At 40.7% G+C, this 22,222-nt stretch overlaps 1 long non-coding RNA gene across 1 annotated transcript in view; it reads left to right on the top strand.

The window, feature by feature from the left end:
• LOC108920411 (uncharacterized) overlaps positions 1-5,578 on the top strand; it is a 115,040-nt gene extending 109,462 nt beyond the window's left edge. Inside the window, exon 3 of the long non-coding RNA XR_001964994.1 lies at positions 5,340-5,578. This is a non-coding gene — a long non-coding RNA (uncharacterized LOC108920411). The remainder of the gene's footprint in view (positions 1-5,339) is intronic.
• Positions 5,579-22,222: the final 16,644 nt, after the last annotated feature.

Raw genomic sequence — 22,222 nt, 5'->3', positions numbered from 1 at the left:
AGGTGTCCACTGGATTCTGCTCCATCCATCACTCCATCCAGCAGGAAAGGACTTAAAGCGGAAAAAAGTAAGACTGAACTGGCGAAAAAGAGGTATATTTCAATTCTGAGATAAAAACATGGCGCTATCCTTTATTTTCCGGCACTTCAAACTGAGGAACAACCCCTAGATCATGAGATAAACATCTACAAACCGAGTGACTCACTAAGACCAACGCAGTGTCATAGATGAATGGTGAAGAAACCTGCATTAATTTCTCATGAGCTCTCTGAATATTCACCATTTCAAATTTACATGACGAACGTGCACAAGCAGTGAGTCGGGGAGGAGCAACACTAGCTGAATGATGCAATCCTTCACGTGTGATGATGTGATTGTGAATCACGATAGATAAGGACTTCATATAGAGTGATGTTCTGGAGTGTCTGGTGCCAACTTGCCTAATGCAGCGCACACTATATTTAGATGTACTTTTCAGGCGTTGATTTAGAAGGCAATGGTCGATGCATTTCCTTTACATTACTCAAACCACTGTAAGTTTGCAACTGAAGGACAGTAATCAGTGTAGACTGTCTGATGTCTTTAGTTTAGGCCCATTCGCTACCTTTTAACCTTAGGACTTGCCAGCCCTGGCACTGAGCGGGCCAGGCTCATAGAAACCAGGAGAGCCGTCTGTAATGGCCTGCTCCCAGCAGGGTGGATCTGACAAACGAAAGGCTGCAGCCTAATGCCATCCTCACAAGAATATGTACAGAGGAGCATTGATCAGTGACCCCCGGCTGACTGCTGTGAGCTCCGTGCATCCCTGGAGGAAGCCTGAGGGGACCATTGTTCCTCACTGTCTGGCAAGCCGGAAAACTTTCCTCTCCCCTCCTATTCCTCAGTCATCCTCAGAAGCTGATTGATTGGGCCCTGGGACTGACATCACCGGATTCTGGGCTTGCCCGCCTCATTTTTTACCACATTTCTGAGCGAAAGGCGAGCTAGTCCTCATATTTAGTGGGCCGCTGCTGAAATCAGCCCCCGGTCCTGGACCGACTTTGCAGCATGATTGCTGCTTTAGCTGGAGTTAATGCAGCACCTGTTGGGCACTTCATCTGAAACTGCTTCAGAAAAAACAAGTGAAGCAAAAATTGTAAAGGCACAACTGACTACTCCAGTGAAAATGGCATTCGGAACTGGAGTGCAAACATCAGGGTAGAGACACTATTTATTGCTGAACAGCACTGTTCTTAACCCTTTTGCTTTAAATTAGATCCCGCAACCCCGAGATCTCAGCCTGGGTGTGATGTGGTCGAGTCTTCGCTTGCCGAGGAATCGGCTGTTCGGTGCAAGGATTGTCCTTGTGAGATGTGCGCAGTGGCGGCACACGGCGTTTGAGTGGGACTAATCTTACACTTACAGCACATTAACATTTTGCTGTACACTTCCGTGATGTACAGAACTCCCTGAGATTTATTCAGCTAGAGTTGCGTGCTCTTCACTATTTTCCTTAAAGTTATTTACAAAAACAAATTATTATTTTCTAACTGGATTTTACCTTGCTTAACTCTTTACCTCATGCTCAGCGTCGAAAGGAAGGTGGTCCAACTCCGTGTGGCCTGAGAATGAACTCCAGTGAGAGCAGGGTGAGGGATGCAGAGTGAGAGATGCAGAAATAGTGCCCCCTTTTGAAGCAGCAGAGAAAAATGCCTCCTTTTCGCTGCTACTTTCTACAGCACCAGTCTAAGCTCCTGGGCCAATGAATTTGATTCTCGTTTAGTTTTATACCAGCACGTTCACCTTGGCAGGGTTAGCGGGGCATTCACTCACTCTTTCTCTTTAACTGTTTGCCAAAGTCAGGAATGAAGTGCTCCAGAACCTACCCTGGAAGCACAGGGTACTACGCTAGTCAGGGTACAGCCTGGTTGGCATTACCTGCTGCACCGTTGTGGTTAAGGAGCAGAAAGCATGAAATCAGTTAGTAGTGGACTGGGGTACTGGGGGCAAGATTCTGGCCTCTGGCTGGGAGCATGTGCTGCCTTGCTCCATTTTCCAACTTCTCATGGTGTTTTATTTGAATTGGCTATTCTCTCACTCACACACTCACATACACACACACACACTGCCTGAAGCCGCTGATCCCAAGCGGGGTGGCGGCTAGCCGGAGCCTAACTCAGCAACACAAGGCACGAGGCTGATGGGGGAGGGGACACACCCAGGACGGGACGCCAGTCCATCGCAAGGCACCCCACGTAGGACTCGAACTCCAGACAGAGAGCGGGACCCGGGAAAACCCACTACGCCACCGCACCCCCCCCCCTCAGTTGGCTATTCTGATTGTTTTAAATGTTTTTTTTTTTTTTTTTTACTTCTAACAAGTTGAAGCTTCATTCATGCCTAAATCCATGGGCACCTGCGCAACCTCCCAGAGAAACAGGAGCAACGCTGTCACACACCGATTGACATGGTGCTGGCCACATACTAAGACAACACTGCACTGAGGATTTCTGCGTTTTCTGGCGATTCATGGTCAGGAAGACTTTGCACATACCACACACCTCCTCAGTTTCTTGCTATGTTTTTGGCAAATATCCAAAAGCTCTGTTTCTGCTGACAACGTGTCATTATCATGGAAGCTCAGCAGGTAGCGCTCCATCCTGTGAGTTCCAGCACCAAGGCTTTGAATGAATCCTTGGTTCTGCCTGTGTCCTCTCTGTGCTCCTGGGTATTTGCCTTGCAGATTTCAGACACATCTCATGTAGGTAAACCCGTGGATCTCAATGACTTTGTGAACATTCCTTTGTTCCGTGATCTGATCTTGTTTCCTTGGGTTCAGTCTCCGGGCCTCTGCAACACTCCAGCTTTGTTATTTCTTCAAGCAGTAGAGAACCACTTGACCAAAAAAATTGTGAATTCATAACCACAATTCACCTTTAAAATTTGACTTTTTCAATGTCAAAAACTATGTTTGAAGTCTATGATTTATTAAAATGTACTTTTATTAATAAATGTCAAGGCAAGAAACAGTCATTGGGTGAACTTTGACTGTAGCTTTTGCTGCTTTTCAACATGAGCACAAGAGATTGACTTGAATGACAAAGACTCAATTTCCCATGGATTTCCTATGGTTCCGAGCTGATCTGTTTATCTTGAGCTTGCTGACGGAGCATGTATTCCACCTTGCTTTGACACTGGGGTGTTGTGATTTTACTCTTTGATCGACAGCCAAAGGAAATGCATTTCCAACAAGTCACTATGAAATTATGTACAGTATGTAATTAGCAAGGGTCTATCAAAATAACCAGGTTAAGAATACAAATTAACATGGATAGGGTCTAATTAAAAAACAAGCGTTGCTATTAATTCACAAAGTCTTACAGAACACTGGAAAAAAAATCAAATCTAAAGATGTTGTTCAGAAGCTGCACTGTGATCACACCTGTGTTTACCTGGCTGTGAGGGTCATGTGATGTTTTCCCGTACTTGTTTTCTCAAACTCAAGCTGCAGCGTATGCTGTCCAGCGGTATAGTTCTTACCGTGTGTCCCGGTCTCCCGGCTGCTCTGGGAGAATGCCAGACCTTGTCAATTAGTAGTAAGTCTATCCGAAGACTGGGGACAGGGCGAGGATCATGTTCCTGTTGGTGGAGATCTGTGCATCAGCTATGGCACCAAGCTGCCGACACTATTTACAAGGCGCGGCTTCAACAGTCTCATGTTCATCCGTTTCCGATTGAGTAGATAATCTCGCTTGCAAAGCACTGCCTAGAAAATTGACACTCAGAGCTAATATTGCTCCCAAAGCGGTCATTTTTATATTTGCGTCAGGAAATGATGTCGAAGTCTTACGCTGAGATACAGACTGACTGATGGACAGATTCCCTGACAGACACAGATACAGGTGTGTCGATATACACACAAGCACACATGCCATCATAAAACACCATGTTTTTGTTTTATTGCAAAAAAGATTGTAATAAGAGGATTTTATTCTGTCTTTATGTGGTTCAATACATTTTTTTACTGGATGTACGGTATATTTGTCGTAGCTGTTACAGGATTAAATATTTTAATCATAATCAATATGTGATTAATAATTGCTGTGTATTAGGCTCCAGATTTAAAATATGGCAAACACAAAATAAACTCTGGATAATAGTTTTTTGCAGCTGACGAAAAGTGTTTTGTGTCATTTTTTTAAATAGCTTTTAAATTCTATCCTAAAGATAGCTTTTTACTGTGATTAGGTACATTTTTCTTAGCCCAAAAGCATATTCAGAATTCATATTTAAAAAAAAAATGAAACATAAAGATGCATGGAGTTGTTGAAACACAATCTAGTTTATTTTCAGCATGTTGGCTGAATTTTAAATTTGTTCTCCATTCCATCTGGCAGTAAGTGCACATTATCTTGCTCTCATGCAAAGAGCTATATGGCTGTTTTTAAATTGAAGCTGCCATTCAAAGGCCCTTGGTGATACATAGACAAATTATTTTTGCTGCAGTTGTGATGGTTTACCTAGTTTTTTTTGCAAGTCTGTAAAATCATCAGTCTAATTAATGACATCATTGACTGTGGAGCACATGGTTGTAATGGTAATGGTTAAAAAGATGCTTCTGATCATTTACGTGACACTTTTCTCCAAATGCTTACAATTTTCTACCTATTTAAACACTTATTTCACTAAAGCGATTCATGGAGTATTTTGCTTACAGAGAATATGGCAATGGTGAAAATGCGATTCATACTAGCAGCCCTCGGGTCTCAAGTTCATGCTGTTAATCACTACACCACCTGCAGCCTCTTAGCTGAATGAACAAATGACTCGCATAAACATTGATTGCCATAACATATGCTTCTCTAGTTTTGTCTCTATATCCTTTCACGATTCTTGTTTCGCAGTCCTGTCGATCACCGTTTACAATGAACATCCGTTCCTGGACACCAACACAGCACTAATCCTATGATAATTCTTTCACTAATTATGTAAAAGAGCAGTCTGTGTTCTTCTCCATGTGCTGCATGACCTCTAACACAACAGGTATGAACACGGGTAGTGCATGTAGTACAGCCCATAAATGAACAGGCCACGGATCTCTGCTTCTTTTCGGGCCCTGGGTTTGGATGCGTAATGTAACGTGATAGGGGTGGGTCCCGAATAGATCTCTCTCAAGAGCAGCCATGAACTTCATCATGGGCCACTTACCTGCACTCCGTATCACCAAGGTGGCAAGGTCTGGAGGAGAGGGATTGGGGGTGTTAGCTAGCCTGTGTAACAACTGTTAATCCATCATTATTGCTGCCCTGATCTCCCCTCTATGTCAAGGTTTAGCAAGTGTTTCTTTTCTTATCGTCCAGCAATGAGGGGGGCCACTTTCATCCCAGATCGAGTAACACAGAAGGGAACCTCTCCAGGTAAGCTGCTGTTGGACAAGGATCCCTCAGGACACGCTGCCTCCCTGATTGGGACACACCCCTCACACACCCTCCACCCTTGGAGGGAGTGAAGGGGTGTCGATGACAGCACCTGACTGACACACCTTCCGCTCTCGGGGGCAAACTAGGTTGAATAACAATAACTTTTCAGCAGTTTGCCACCACACACAGGTGAGCTGCACTCGAAGCTTACGCTCTCGACAGTAAAGAGAATCTGTAAACAGTCATGAGAAATTAATGAAGGACTAGGGAATGTTAAAGTTTGGCCACAGGCAGTACAAAATGCTCCAGCAGGAAACAATTACGATGCCAGGTCACTATTCATGTTCACACATTATGCATAAAATTTTCAATATGGAAAGTAATTCTATGAAAAAATTTCTAACAAATATTAGTGATGAAAATGTCCCTTATTGTATTGTTCATTGTTGCAGGGGCTTTACTCTGGTTTCATCTGTAACATTTCGTAAGGTTTCACAGGAAGAGAGAGTGTAAATACTGTATTTTTGCTCAATAAACATATTTCTGTGGGTCAGTGTAAGAGTTACTGGATATCAGTCCTGGTCAATGCGCTGGTCTTGTAATAGACAATTCTCTGTGTTTTCTACCTGTCTTCTTTCTTTACCGACCAGTCAATGCCTGGTTGTGTGTGAGCTGTACTCACTGTTATTGTATTCCCTGGGGCTGTGATGAAAATCTTATTACATCTTTACTACATTTCATGTTAATGTGGCAGTCGTTGCCCTGACCCAAGCTGTTTTTAAAATGCACTAACCTCCTGACATCAAACGCCACCTTTGAAAGTAATATTCTTGACGTTATGAATCAGCCAGGACACTGACATCAGCTCAGCGTTGTCATCAGAGAACAAGACCAACTAGGTCGTGGTCCAATAATTAACCGATTGCACCAATTTCTGGCAAGTTGCTCAATTCAAATGCACATTTCCTTGCTTCAGAAATGCATCAGCTACTTGATTTATGGAGATCATTCGAGAGAAAGTAGCCATTCCGCTAACCACAGTGGAGCGGCGGGAGGTCGTCACTGCCAGTAGGTGGCACACTCATTAACACGTCTTCTCACTGGAGCTTAGAGAACACAGAACATGGTGAGGATATCTCTAATATCCTCTTTTGTGTGCCTTTGCCTTTTGTTTCACCAAGTCTTTGCTAATGAGCATCCTGTGTGGACCACCCTGCTGAAGGGCAAAGGGGCAAGACCATAAAAGCTTATTTCTCTTGGAAAGGGGCTTGTGCTTGTAATTTGGTGCATGTCTCAGAAAACCTGCTACACTTTTGTGCTGCCCTGTATCAAGTTTCATGCTAATATTTAATGTGCATTGTACTGTAAATAGAAAGTGAATGGAACAAATGACAAGTTGTCCTGCATCCTTTTATTTGTCAGTTAGTACTGTTATGGCCCAGCTGTGCACAGCCATCTTTTCAAGCTCAATCCAAGAGCTTCCAAGCATTTACTTTGTACATATGGAGGACAACATGACTGCATCGTGACTGTTTTGACTTCCCATGTGCGTGCGCGTCATTATGTTCCGCCTCCGGGAGGTGTTTTACCATTGCCTTTCTCTGTGTGTCTTCAGGAGGAAACCCATTAGAAGATGGAGAGAACATGCAAAGTTCACACTGAGAGAGCCGGACTCAAATCCAGATCTGAAACCACAGCCCAAGAGCCACGAGGCAGCAATATTAAAAGTTAAGAGCCATACCATTGCATTTAGAAGGATTACAGTTCAAGAATGTGTTGTGGTCTCTAGTCAAGGGAATAGTAGAAATTTCACTGTAGAATTTTTTTCTAGGCTCTCACTAAGTTAAAAAAGGTTTTAAATTGGGCCAGGGAACAGAATCAGTGTGTGTCATTACCTGACTTTTCTAAGCTTGCACCAAAACCTACTGGCTTCATACAGTCTGCATCTACTTATCATACCATTCATTGTGCAATTTAAATGTAGGACTTCAATGAAGGAGAAAATGTGCCTCATGAGATTTGGACATACAACCCAGTGCACAAAGATCAAGGGCTCTTGTCTACATTTTTTACAGTAAAACAGGGCACGATTGCTTTATAACTAACTCTTGGGTCATAGAAACAAATGAACTCTGCCAATGCTGCCCAAGGCTGTTTTGTGGAGGGATAATGTGACGGTTGTTAAAGTACAAACTGCCTGTTTTGTGCTTTTGTTTCACTGAGTGGAAGAAAGACTCAGGATGACCTGGACAAAAGACAGACAGACCTTGAGCGGAAATGTTTTATTATACTATTCTGTAAAAAAAAAAAACAATATTCAGTCACTGACTTCATCTGAAAACTCCTGGAGAACCACACAGAGCCACCCACAGCCTCTCAAAACAACGGCAACAGAAAAATGTACAAGGTCATCTAATAGAATCATGGTGACCTGCACTTAATGCTTCGACTTAGCGAGTTATCCTGCAATCTGTTTGACAGCTGAAAATAAAAGCCCTTTCTCTTTTTGTTCTTGCTCTTATCCACATTTTTTTCTTCATCTGCAAGCTCACAAGGTAAAGAGGTCCAGGGCAGCAGTGTCAAAGTAGTAGATCTAATCCCCATAGCCTTATACCCTGTACACTTGGACATCAGAATGGGGAAAAAGGAGGACACTCAGAACTCCCCTCCCACCTTCTACATTGAACCCCTTACAGGAAAAAGGTTTTTCATTTGAAACAGCTTTTTATTGTCTATGTGGCTCAGTATTTCCCATTAAATAGCTTTTTTTCTGAGGGAGAAAAGGATGGGAGAGATGTGGCTGGGGGTGGCAGCATGAAAAGGGGCCTGATGGATAGATTGAGACCTCGGTCTTGAACAGAGGGGAAGGGGAGGGTGGTACTCATGACTCACGAGCACCTGGTAATTAAAATTGCTAATCAAAAGCAATTACTCTGCCACTCCTCTCCACGACGACCAAGCAGTTGTACCCCTTTGCCTGTGAGCAGAAAGAGAAATGCTAGGCATCTCTCCACTAGTGTAAGGGGAGCTCTGTGCCATGTGCAGACCTGAACAGAAACCACAAGCAGTGGGGCCACAAAGGGACATTTTCTGGGGTTGACATAAGTGGGACAGGACTGGGTTGAACAGCGGCCCCACCTTTGGAAATATACAGCAAACCTCACCCATCGGTTGTAGTTCACAGTGGACTTTCAACAGCACAAGAAAATCACCAAACCCCTTAATCCTTTATACATGTGGCTATTTCCCAGAGCATCTGATGGATGGATGGACGGATGGATGGATGGACGGATGGATGGATGGATGTAAGAATGCTCACTTCAGTAACTCTTATGGGACAGCTGGTAGTGCAGTGGTTACTGCTGCCAACTTTGGACCCAAAGGCCATTAAAATCCCACCTCCAGCTGTTCTATCCTTGAGTAAAGTACTTACTCTAAATTGTTCCAGTAAAATTATCCAGATGTATAATTAATTATAGGAAGTTTAACATTGTAAGTTGCTTTGAAAAATAGCATCAGCTAAATGAATTGACGTAAACATACTTTTCAATCCACTATTGTGTAAGTGTAAAACTGTATTTCAAAGGACACCCAAAAACCTCGCAAGATTTGTTGGTGTTTTCTTTTTCTTACTTTTGAGAAGAAAAAAAATCTGATTCACAATGACAACAGTGTGACACATGCATTTTGTGCACTACATTACTCCAGTACTGTTTTTTTCTAAAATTTATTGAATTACGCCACTGCGAGACAATCATGGCCATTCTTCATCAAAGTTGTGTCCACTTTAGTTAGCCAGTAAAAGTGAGATTGAGAGGCTGCAGCTCAGAAAGTTTTGATGGACGCCGTCATCGCACGAGGAACATCGCCAATCGGCTCCAGTGCTGAGAGATTAAGACGGAAAATGGAACAAATGTACAACACTTTCTCAGCATGTCAAAGTATTTCACTGGCTAATTAACGTGTGCCGCGTTTCCATAGACACACTTCTTCTGGCAGGCGGACTGCGACGGGCGCACAGAAAGAAAGACTAGTCACATTTCTCATTGTTATCAGCTGTGTTATTGTGTCACTGTTGTGGGTGGTAATCATTGCATTTATGTAAGTCATCTTTCTGACCCTGTATACTATGGCTTCTTCTTTACCCCCACACAAAAACTGTATATAAAACCATTTAAGGTATAATATATAAATAATTATTTCTTGACGCAAATAATGGAGCTCTTCCTCTACCAGTTGTCTAGCACACAATGCCTTTCCAAAGCAAAACATTTTGTGGACTGTCTAGCAGCAAGACGTGTTCCATCAGATTTTTACCATACTTTACACATTTTTGCACAGAGCCTTCATTGAAAAAAGTTAGCTGAATATATGTATACATATTTACATACATGGCATATAATAGATACTGTATATATATCTATATATATATATATATATATATATGTAGAGAGAGAGAGTGTATCATTGTACCGGTTTTTCTGTAATTAAGTGTAAATTAAAGGTCAAGTTAAATAAACCCAGATTTAATAATTCAGCTATATTTTTGTTCCAAGAGTTCAAGAGTGGAGGGCACACTTTTTACAGAAGAGAGCAATGTTTAGCTGCCTTTTTCTTGATAGACGTGCTAAATATTTCTAGTTACCATAACAATAACAATCCAAAAAAACACACTAAAACATACTAAACATTTACTGAAACATACTATTATATTTACTCGGATTATAGATTGTTATACACGGGCAGTTTCTGTATTGTCTCTTTTTGTGCTCATAGCATCCACAACTTCCTAGTGAGTTTAAAGTTGTAAGGTTAGGTCATTCATATAGAAGATGGAGCAGGAAAAAGGTGTAGCAGAGCTGTGCGGGGTAAAACCCATGAAACCCATGAAAACCCATCAAAGTCCAACTCAGAGAAAATGACATGGGTTCCTGCATAAGGCAACTAGTGAAAATATTTGTGACGGATACTGCAAAGCAGTGCTCTTAGGAACACAAAGCAAATCCAGTGTATCAATAAAATATTCAGAACATTGTAAACAGATATACTGTTTAACTTCCCTGGAAATTCTAAGGGCGGTGCTTCTCTTTCCTTCAGTTCACGAAAGCAAATGTTCATAAGTGAGGCACATAGAGGTGATCTGAAAACAACAGAAAAACAACTGCTGGTCGTGTGTGGTCAAAACGTGTGAGGTCATTTACATTCTGTTTTATTTTCTTTTTAAAATATCAGGTTTCCTCTACCACAGATGGCATATAAGGGACTGGGATGAAAGAGGGAGGCATGTCGGGAAGTGGGTATGAACAAACGCAGCTATCGCTTACCATCAGGATCAGCGGAGAACGGGGGGAGAATACCTGCACCACAAAATGCCAACACTTTGCTTTGTAGGCTTCCTACTCCTCCCTTGAACGGCTTCACTGTCCTGACCTGTCTGGCCGGACAGCACCCTGCTGGGCCTGAAAGAATGGCCGTCTCCTGTCCGTCATCGGCCGATTCGGGGAGGCTGGCTTTGAGCAGCGAGGCAGGGAAGGCTGGCCAATTACCTGTGATCGATAGCAGTAAATATGAGACCTCGGCGGTCCCGTCGGCCGAGCGTGGAATCAGAGGCGCATTGTTAGCGGAGGAGCAGAATGGAACTGGAGATAACCCCAGCAAATTAGGCCGATGTTAACATTAAACCCTGTTAGCAAGCCGGCTGTATATTACAGACATATTAGAGGCTAGGCCTCCTAATGAATTGACAAAGAGTGTCCCTCGTCTAGGTGTTCTTATGGTTTTTTTTTAATTTTTATTTTTTAAAAAGGCCACAAAATACGTTTTTTGATTATCAAATTTGTGTTCCAAGGATTTGAAGTTCAATTCGGCTTAACCTGTTAAAAACGGGGCATTTGATCACTACAACTTGTTGATTTGAACACCTGCAATCTATATGTTATCAACGTTTGGCATTCATTCAGTTTCACAGCCCCATATCCACGGGCGCCTGTCCGTTTCTGAACGCTAGCAGATGAGGCGATGAGTTTGAGGGTGAGTCCAAAGAGTCATTAAAATCCCCTTAGCTCAACCCTAGTTTTATTTGTTTTTTGCACAAGGATTTCCACATGTACCAGCTGCTATTTCTTCCATTTCCAGCACTTTCACAGTACTTTCCTATTGCTTAGACAATGTGACTGTGAAAACACTGTATATGCAAATCTTGCACAGTACCTGCAGTTTCTCATTTGTAAGGTGTATTGTGAAAATGTCTGAATTTGCAGTTATGAGGAGGGAAATATGAAATAGCCAAATTGCTCTGCAGGAAACGGATAAAAGAAAGCTGTCAAAAAAGGTTATTCAATTAAATTGAACCTTATCCAGCTTGGCTACCTACTTCTCCAGGCTGCCAGTCAGGGTTGTGTTATAGCATTATATACTGAGAAGAGGTTCTATTTGTCTTTTTTTACTTTTTGCTGGAAAATAGCAAAACAGTTTTTTCAAAGCATCGCCTAACTTTTCCCTTGACTGCAGACGTAAGCCTTGCATCTGTGCATTTGTTATTTTGAAAGTCATATATAAATAGATCAGGGATTAAAAAAAAAGTTTATTCTGTATTATTACCAATACACAGTCCTTCAAATTTCATCAGTCCCAGGATAAATCCATTCCATTTTCTGCATGCTGTTGAACTAAAGGGGTCACCATCTAGGAGAGCCTATGACAATATCTGTCATCCTTGATGTGAGAGGGAATGGAATGAATCATGTGTGAGTTTCTTTGTTCAGTTCCTGGTTTCAGCCATATCTCCATATATGACCAAGAGGAGCATGGGACTGGGTGGACCACTGACTCTGAGCTTGAAATTAATATCCAGTGTTTCATGAAACACCTGCTAATATTTCTGTGATTTACAATTCATTATAGCTGTTTTTTTTTTTTTTTTATACAATCCTATGTAATCATACACATGCCTCCTAATCTTACTATATAAGGTTTAGTCAGGCATCCTTTTTACTTTCTCAGAATGTATGGTTATAGTGGTAACATTGAAATTCAACTTCAGATTTAATGTATATGGGTAAAGCAACATATAATTGTTTAAAATAAAGGGTAATTATGATCAATACAATTAGAACCCATTGAAGAACATTTAAAAAATTTGGATTTAGTGAGCTAAGGTTTTAACAGAGTAATTAATAACTGATGTACTCCTCTTGCTTACAGATACAGTAAATGACATAATCATGGATTTGCATCCTTTTGTGGATTAGTTAAATTAGGCTAAATTCTGTCCACCCAGACTAGCATTGTGACTGTCCATTCTTTGGATTCCACACACTCCTCCCCCAACATGGTATTTATTTAATACTTAATGCTTATTAAATTACAATGATAAAAGCTTAAATGCATTATTTTTTGTGGGTGAACATTTTTTTGCTATCAGCTGCAATGGGGTGCTGATGCTGCAAGATGAAACACACTATGTGCCTTTGTACATTTTTGTATATTCTGATGTATTCTGTACATCACTTAGAAAAAGCACTTGGTAAATGAATAAATGGACACGTAAGCACACAAGTTTTAGTGTCAAACCTTTTTCACTTGTCTTTTTGTCACTACAGTCAAACTCAGTTGTGATCCCAAGCAGTTCAACTTCACACATGCATGTCTCCAGATTTTGGATATGAATAGAATGTGTGTAGAACTGAATGTGTGTCCCAGAACCAGTGGCATGGCTACCTAATGGAATTTCTGCACAATTTGCTCTATTAAGATATGGGGTTAAGGGGTTTGTATCTTCATTCTCTGTGCTTTGTCACCCTGATTTGTGTCATAATGAGTCGATGGAACATTATCAGTGGATGCGGCGCGAGAGAAACACAATCTCCTTGCACTCACTGCCACTCCACCCCCCCAAAGCCAGATCAATGGCATGGGAACCACTGAGCAATATGGATACCAGTGACTCGGAGTTGTAGGTAGGGCATCAGTCAGACTGGTCAGATTCATGTGGATATTAGCTCATATGTGCTCGTGACCGGAAATAACTTTGTAATCATAGCTGCCTATAGCCACACTTGTATCCATACATATACTCATAATCATCAGACCGCATGTTTTACCTGAACACATCCAAGTACTGTACATGTGACCTCTGTTTTTTTCCAGTCCACCAGCCCACCCGTAACCTGTGTTCAGTACTGCCGTGATGGATTACTGAAATGGTTAATAAATAAATAAATAAATAAATAAATAAATAACCACAAACCTGTAAAAAGAGACACTGAACCAATTTCAAATGGCTAGATTTATAACAAAAATTCATAACTCTGAATATCATGCACTTTTAAGACTTTCCTGCGGTGAGCCTCTCATTGCCCAGGGTAACCATGTTACGCTTCCTAATATGGCAAAAGTCCCTGTTTCTCGGGATCCGTCGGGTGACATGTTTACTGACACTTCGGGCCATGCCGTAAGTCCACAAAGAGCGAGCAGTACATCAGACAAAAAAGATAAAGATGTAATGATTCAAAAACAATCTTGGCAAATAACAGAGCAATTTCACAGCTAATGGAAACATTTCACCTGAGTAACTTCACACACCCCATTAAACATGCTCAATGGTGGCCCTGCCTGAAGATTACAATTTCATGGTGCTTGGGAGGAGATGGTTTCAGAGATGGAGCTTCTCCGCTTATTACGATTAATTGCATTAATTTACCAAAATGGTAAATAAGAATACTGATTGCTGAGAAGAACCCCCAAAGCATGTTTAACAACAGAATGGGCATGTTTAGAATTAATTTACCAATCACATTATCAAAGCCCAATCATCTTCTGTCCCAGAACCCCTTGATTAGAATAGTCTTCTTTCGTTGAACTTCGTCAAATACTTTTATGAGGTTGTAATTTAAAAAGATTACATTTCAGAAAATGCAAAGATCATTTAAATGCAAATGCCGGATCATGATATACGGAGCTTTAACACCAGCATATGTATTTTTGGACATTCAGATAAGAATTGTTGAAATGAACAGGATTCATTTATGCCTTTCCAGTTTCTCTACAAATTGCTATAGTGCACTGTGTACATTGAACATACAGTAAGATGTTCCAGGGCAACAGGTTTATAAAGCGTGTACTTCAGCATTTATATTTGAAAGCAGTAAAGATATTTGTTCTTTGGAATGCCCTCTCCTCAAAAAACTACAAAGTTTAACTTTTTTTTTTTTTATTACTGGATGCCCGTGATTTAAAGTTTGTCTTACAGAGGCTTCAAGAAGCATAGTGAGTAGATCTGATGTCTTACACTCAAAGAACCAAGGTTTGAAATCCCACCTGTAGTAGTCCTGAGGAAGGTACTTAATAAAATCAGCTGTAGAAATGGTAAATTGTCAGTAGCTTAACATTGAAAGATGCTTTGGTGGCAAATGTCAGCTAAATGAAGAAATGTAAATGTAATAAAGCCCTTAATGGGTGGAGATTGCACTAAAAATGTCACACTGTGCCATATGTTAAACATGAATTTCACACTAACTGTAAAATTAGATAGGGGGAAGGAAATCAGAGGTTTAATGGTAAAACATAAAGGATTCAAGTATTACTATTATTATTATTTTTTTTTAAAAAGGACCTTTGAGTTATTGTGTCCATGTCCTTTATTAATGAGGCAAAACGTTTTATCCAAGGTGACCTTTGGTAGTGGACACATACATTTACAGCCAGGTATTCATACTGGAGCAACTCAGGGCAAGTGCCTTGTCCAAGAGTACCACACTGACAAAAGGAGTGGAATTCGAACCAGCAACCGTCGGGTCAATGTCTCACACAGCTATACCATACCCTTCACTTGTGATGCTTAGTTTCCTGCAGAAAAGATGTACAGAACAGCAGAACTTGAAGAGCACTGTGTGAAGTACCACGCTGCTCCACCATACCCTTCTCTCTTAGGGTTAAGATCACTTGTGATGCTTAGTTTCCTGCAGAAAAGATGTACAGAACAGCAGAACTTGAAGAGCACTGTGTGAAGTACCACGCTGCTCCCCTTTACTGCACATGACTCAGAGTAAAAATGAGACCCATCAGAAGGACTTGGCCATCACCCGCTCTTTCTCCCCACTTCCTGCGTTCTCCCCAAATCCTGTTTCATGGTGCCAAGCAGGTGCCTGCCAAGATCTCAGCCAAGCTTGTGCTGAACAGCACGCTGAAGCCTGAACACATTGGCTACAGGGTTATTTTTAGGAGGAAGTTCTCCGCACACAACAGCTGATGAACCTTGTCCGCTTCTAATACTTCCAGATGGGAACAGATTAGAAGTCAAATGAAGAAACACAAAGTCCGAATCCATCAAACTTTTTTTGACACCAGAAGTAACCCTTCTGACCTTATGTATTATTAACTTTCAAATACAGATGGCAGCTTGTTAACAGTATTAGATTCAAGATTCAAGAGTTTATTGTCATGTGTACAGTAAACAGTTCGTTACACTATACAATGAAATTCTTACTCTGTGAATCCTCTCAGCAGCCTATGACATAAATTATAAGGATGTAAGGAAAGAAAAGCACAAGAAAAACACAAGGCGTAAATCACAAATTTACAAAAATTACTATTAGTGCAAAAAATCCAAGAAATGAGGTTATATACATATATAAAGTGTGCAGTGCGCAATGTAAACATGGAAGTCGTACATGTGCAAAGTCCTGCAGAGGTAGATTGGGTCTATTCGCAGTTGAGGGGGGTGTGTATTTGTGTACGCAAGGTATGCGGAGGTAGTCTGTGATCTCTGATGTTACTGGCGTTGTGGATGTGTATGTGTGTGTAGGAGGGATAGGGGGTAGACGACACCTCTCAGGCTCAGAGGGTGAACTGTGTCTGCTGTGATGGGTGTCGTTCACAAGCCTGATGGCCTGTGGGTAAAAACTGTTTTTCAACCTTGAGGTTCTGGCTCTAACACTCCTGTAGCGTCTGCCTGATGGTAGGAGTGTGAAAAGGCTGTGCTGGGGATGACTATTGTCCTTGATGATGTTAGTAGCTCTCCTGATGGTTTTGGCCTGGTACAGGCTCTCCAGTGATGGTAAGGACGTTCCAGAGATGGTTAGAGCAGCTTTCACCACTCGCTGTAGCGCCTTACGATCCTGTAGTGTGCAGCTTCCAAACCACACTGTGATAGAGCTGGTGAGGATGCTCTCGATTGCACACCTATAGAAGCTTCTGAGGATTTGGCTCGGCATGCCAAATTTCCTCAGCCTTCTCAAGAAATGCAGACGCTCATGTGATTTCTTGACCAGATGTGTTGTGAGACCAGGTGAGATCTTCAGTAATGTGAACACCCAGGAATCTGAAGCTGCTTACCCTCTCCACAGTCTCACCACTATGAAGTGATGAGTGTTGGTCCTTCCTTCTCCGTAGATCTAGTATTATCAACTCTTTTGTTTTGTTGACATTGATGGAGAGATTGTTGTTGTGGCACCACTCTACTAGGTCAGCCACTTCCCTCCTGTATGCCGACTCATCCCCTTCCGTTATAAGTCCAATGACTGTTGTGTCATCAGCAAATTTGATGATGCTGGTGTTGTTCTGGGAGGTCACACAATCACAAGTGAAGAGTGCGTAGAGTATGGGGCTCAGCACGCAGCCCTGCGGAGTTCCTGTGTTTATGGTTATTGACCTGGATGTGTGGTTCCCCATTCTAATGGACTGGGGTCTGCCTGTTAGAAAGTCCAGAACCCAATTGCAGAAGGTGGGTGGCACACCAAGATCGTGAAGCTTGTTGATGAGCTTCAAAGGTATCACTGTGTTGAATGCCAAGCTGTAGTCAATAAACAGTAATCGAACATAGGTTTAAAACTTTGGTTTAAAATTAAAATGACCATCTACATTTAATTAGGCCTCTACAAACGGCGCAAATTATAACACCTACGAGACTTGGGAGCAGAAAACAAACGTCTTGTGCACTTGGGTGACTGACTCCAAGCCAAAGTGTTCCCGGTGTGAGGAGGGGAAGGAAGTGCGAGAGCGTGCTGCCATCTGGCGTCCCGGGCTCGTAACTGCAGCGCCCGTCACCGCGGGTCCTCACGCGGTAGCCACTTCCGCTGGGCCCCATATTGGTTAATGGCAGCGTATTAGCACATCAGGACTTTAATGTTGTGAAATTAACATCACGCTTCGCAGACATTCCAGTGCCATTCATTATCTGTAGGAGACAGCTGGGCCAGATTCAAACGAAATTATCACAGAATGGAGGATCTACAACAAAGATAACAAACACTAATTAAAGCTATTCATGAATTTGATGCCATATTTCCAGTTTCCAGCTTCCCCCTGCTGAGTGCCATTACAGCTGGATCCAGTCACTAGGCCAAAATAATCTTAAGGCTGCGAGGGGTTATAGCTCTCTTCACCTTGGGCTCAATGTCGCCCTCTGAATACAGAGCAGTTTATAGAGGGTTTGAACCTATGTGGGATCGATTACAAAATACGTATCGTTTCAATAAATAGACAAATTTGTCGCAATAGCTTTGAAAATACACTGAAACTAAAACAAAGCAGTAAACTGTACGGTTATAATATGGTTTACACACTTTTCATTGTGCAGATCTTTACATTTCTGATAAATACTTGATTGTAGCAGATGCTAACTCAACGATACACATGAAAAATAAGTAATAATCAAAACACAGCAAAGAGCATACTTTATTATTAATCGCTGCGTTACCTGTACTGTTCCCTTGCACTTAGCCCAGCACCTGGCATACAACCTTATGTGTCTAAAGTGCAGGATGGTCTAACAGTAACATGTGACAAAGAAATTTATATGGCATCGAAGACAACCAACCAACAGTCAGGGAGTTAAACATCAGTTGTCTTTATTAGAAGCAAATGTACAGTGTCCACATCTACAAGAGACTATATGTATCTATTTGTTAAAAAAAAATTTCTTCAGTGTCTCACAAAGTTTTTGTATTGAGTCAGTAAAGTCAGATATTCGTATAATATAGTGAAAATACAGTCATTATTTGGTTTTTCCACTTCTCACGAGCAGTCTTTAAAATATCTTCAGTAATAGAACTGTACACAGCTTTTAAAAATACTATGTGTAAATATCTTGTTTCAAAAACTGAACCAATAAATGCCTGAATTTTAAAGCTACAAATTCACTTAATTTCTTTGTTCATGTAGATTTTAGGAAAAATGAAAATGAAGTTAACCGAAATACATGTAAAATAGAATATTCTGTTCTGTATTTAAAAAGTAGAAAAAAATTGTTTTGTCAGATTTACAAAAGACATAGTATGTCAGTCAGTGCTGTATTTGTAAAGTTTTCCAAAACACCAGTTTCAACAATTATGGCCATGTCATGTAAAGTTTCAGTGGAGGCGGCTTTTTTTTAAAAAAAAAAAAAAAAAAAAAGTGGTGCAATAATTTTAGTAACCCATCTACAATACATAAAAATGACTATAACAAGAATATTCAACTACACTCTGAGAAAGAACATTCATTTAAAAAATGACTGTGGTAAATTAATGACGGTTTTTGCTGCTGTCAGTACTGTAGTACAGGCAGCCACTTATTTACATGCACAACGATAAACAGGCTTGTTACATTCAGAATTTGGAGAATAGTTCGTAACCACACTGCGAGATTTGCATACTGTTTAGGACCAAAATATCATACACAGCTGACATTATCTAGAGGAAGTCTGAAAAATCTTGTGTCCTCTGTTCCAAAAATCAACTTGCCAAGCTTTTCTCAAATAAGATTTATAAGATAGCTTAGTGTTGCCCTAGGGGTTATGCATTATGAGTTACACATTCTTTGAGAACATAAAAAACCCCAGTAACACCTCAATAAGAAATGCTTTGACCCTCCTACACTGCAAAATACTAACAAATGACGACAAGTTCTTGGAGGTATGCTGGGTCCTCGTGTTACAAACACTCAAATTATGAACTTGAGGCAAATATTTTTTCCAAGTTATTTACAGTCCATCTTTGCAACAATGGACTATATGGAAGGAGGCACTGTCTGTTGCTCTGAAAATCCATTGTTTCCAAACATTTTGTATTTTTGTGTACTATACATATATATGTATGAAAACATTTAAAAATGCATGTATGCATGTTCCGGGCAGGGGGGGGACCATGCATGTCAAATAAAAAAAAAATAAAAATAAAAAAAAAAAAGGATAATCAGTACAGGACCCATCTATTTTTATTTATGTAATTTTGTTGTGGAGCAAACCTAACCTGTATTTTCACATTCAGCTGTTCTTTGGCAGTAAAACACTCAAACACAGGACATATGCAGGACCAGGTTAATTCAGAAGGCTTACTCAGTGTTGACAACCTGTGTCCGGTGTACCAGAGCGCTGATTATCAATAGCAAGATGGTTAACATTAACAAATCAGTTTTAATTTTAAAGCATTAATAGTTGAGGGAAAAATGGAGGGATTTTTTTTTTTTTTTTTTTTTTTTAAATTGCTATAGCCATGAATTTTACTAAACCTACCAAATGAGTACATCAGGGCATAGTTCTTTTATATCACTTTACAGATAATCAAACAAATGGTGACTAGATAAATACTGTACATCCTTATGTCATGAATTCCTTGACAATCAGCACTGAAAAGGAAACCAATTACTTTTTTTTTTTAAATATTTCCAGCCATTTTAAACTAGACTTGTTTTGTTTCAAGTTAATACAACATGTAAGGGACTAATGTGTATCCTGCCTCATGCTCTATGTTTCCAGAAACAGTGACCCTGCCTTGAACAAGCAGTTGATGAAATGGGAATAAAACCCTAGTGATTTTTAAAATTTGATTTGTCATTATTTCATTTATTACAGCTTTATCTTGGGTTTTTACAGAACCAAATCCATGAATAAATGAAGGGATGTCTCTCCTATTAAGGTTGACTTTGAATTTCAACAGATCAAGCTATGACCAGACTTCTGGCCACGACTGTGTCAGTAACTTGAGGACCCAGTGTATTTGTCAATTCAAAATAAGAAAAAATAAAATATCTTGACACAGAAATTGGGAAAACTTAGATAAGGAACTACTGTATTCAGATCAGTAGCTACAGTGTGACTATGGGCGGAAGAAAGTCTACATCTGATGTGAGATGCTTTTTGAACAATCAGCCATTCTCACTACAACATTAGATCAACATCGAACAAATACTGAGTAACAGACATCTCACAGCATTTGAAAATGAATTATTAGTCCAATGTTGATTTGGGTTCTTGCATTATCTAAAGCTGAAAGCATCAGTACACTGCTACATCTCCATCTCTCTAATAATGCATACATCCATTAGTCTTAAACATTCATTAGACTGCTTTTCTTTGACAAGCAGTATTGTGCATGCCTGGTGTGTGTATGTATGAATTGCTTATGACTCTATTAAACCCATTGAAGTCTAAGAAAAAGGAAATGACAGTTGAAATACACACTGGAGCACCTTGCAAGGAGGCCATCACAATGTCCATATATATCATAGCTCTGAAAGACACCTTCTAGAATACTGCTCCTAGAGATGAGACTTTAAAAAGGTCCTTAAACCAGCTCATCCGGGACTCTGTCCAGTGTTCTACTGGAGCACTAGGTGAGCACCACGAGATGTGTGGAAGAGCGGAATGAGGCAAGAGGAGCAATGACAAGGTTCTTATGACCACTTCTGTACTACAAGAATAATGTGAGAATGATGAAAAACTTGTAAATGTAGGTGGGTTATTTGAAATGGGAATTGAGAGCTGAAGCTGCATAAGCTCATGAATTTCCCCACCACAGTTTTCTGTCACCATTTCTCTGTTCCCAGGAAGCTGTCTTCTACACACAGTGCACTGAGTGCCAAATAAGATGAAAAATGTTCATGTGGCAAGTATCACATTTTAAGCAGCAGTATTTCGACCACCCGTGATCACCGAGTGTCTTAGTAAACAGAAGTTTATATACAGGATGTACAGAAGAAAAAAAAAAAGAGGGGACAACATGGTAATGGCTACCAGACCTTCTGCAGACTGGCAAACTGTTAGGAGTAAGATGGGGGCAGAGGGTTCGATGGCTGGAAGCAAAGGGGCACATGACGAAGTCATGGTGACAATGACTTCTGTTCCATACATAGTGACCTAGTCACATGGGATGATGACTGAACTGAAACGAGAACTTTAAACCGTTCTAACTGATCAGGCAACTGAACTCAAATAAGACAAGTTAACTAGGGCCTACAATCACTCTATTTGTCTTCTCCCTTACCGTACACATTTTTAGGCAAAAACACAAAAGTTTCTATTTTTTTTTTCCCTAATTTTGCCTCCAGGTTGTAATCAGTCCCATTGAAAAATGCATTAAAGCAGAAAAAGCATGCCACATGTCACGTCTGCTTTTCTACAACTTCTCTAGAACACCGCAAACGCAAGAGATTTTCATTCTGTAAAATGTTCAGGCACAGGGCTCGGAGGGCACGCAAACACGTGACATACCTGCACTCTGTAAATTGGATACCACAACAGCAGCACGGTGTCACCACTGGTCAACTACAGAACTTGCAGCCAAGTCATGGACCTACCTTACAGCATCTACAGAAATTAATGCTGGGAATTAAAACCCCTACCCAAAATATACAAACACTCAAAATATAACAGAATTTCAGCCTTTCAACTTGGGGAAATTAATAGCCCCACCAAAAAAATAAAAAAAATGTACCAAGAGAAGAACTTGAGCAATGACCTGAAGATTCCCCCAAGGCTATTCATATGATCAAGCTTAAAAGCAGCATCCTTATGACTGCAGACTTTCTCAAATGGATATTGCACCCAATACACTGGATCATTTTTG

The sequence above is a fragment of the Scleropages formosus genome, chromosome 14 (assembly GCF_900964775.1).
Source record: "Scleropages formosus chromosome 14, fSclFor1.1, whole genome shotgun sequence".
NCBI lineage: Eukaryota > Metazoa > Chordata > Actinopteri > Osteoglossiformes > Osteoglossidae > Scleropages > Scleropages formosus.
The sequence above is the reverse complement of the archived record's forward strand: the minus strand, read 5'-3'. Positions and strand labels throughout refer to the sequence as shown.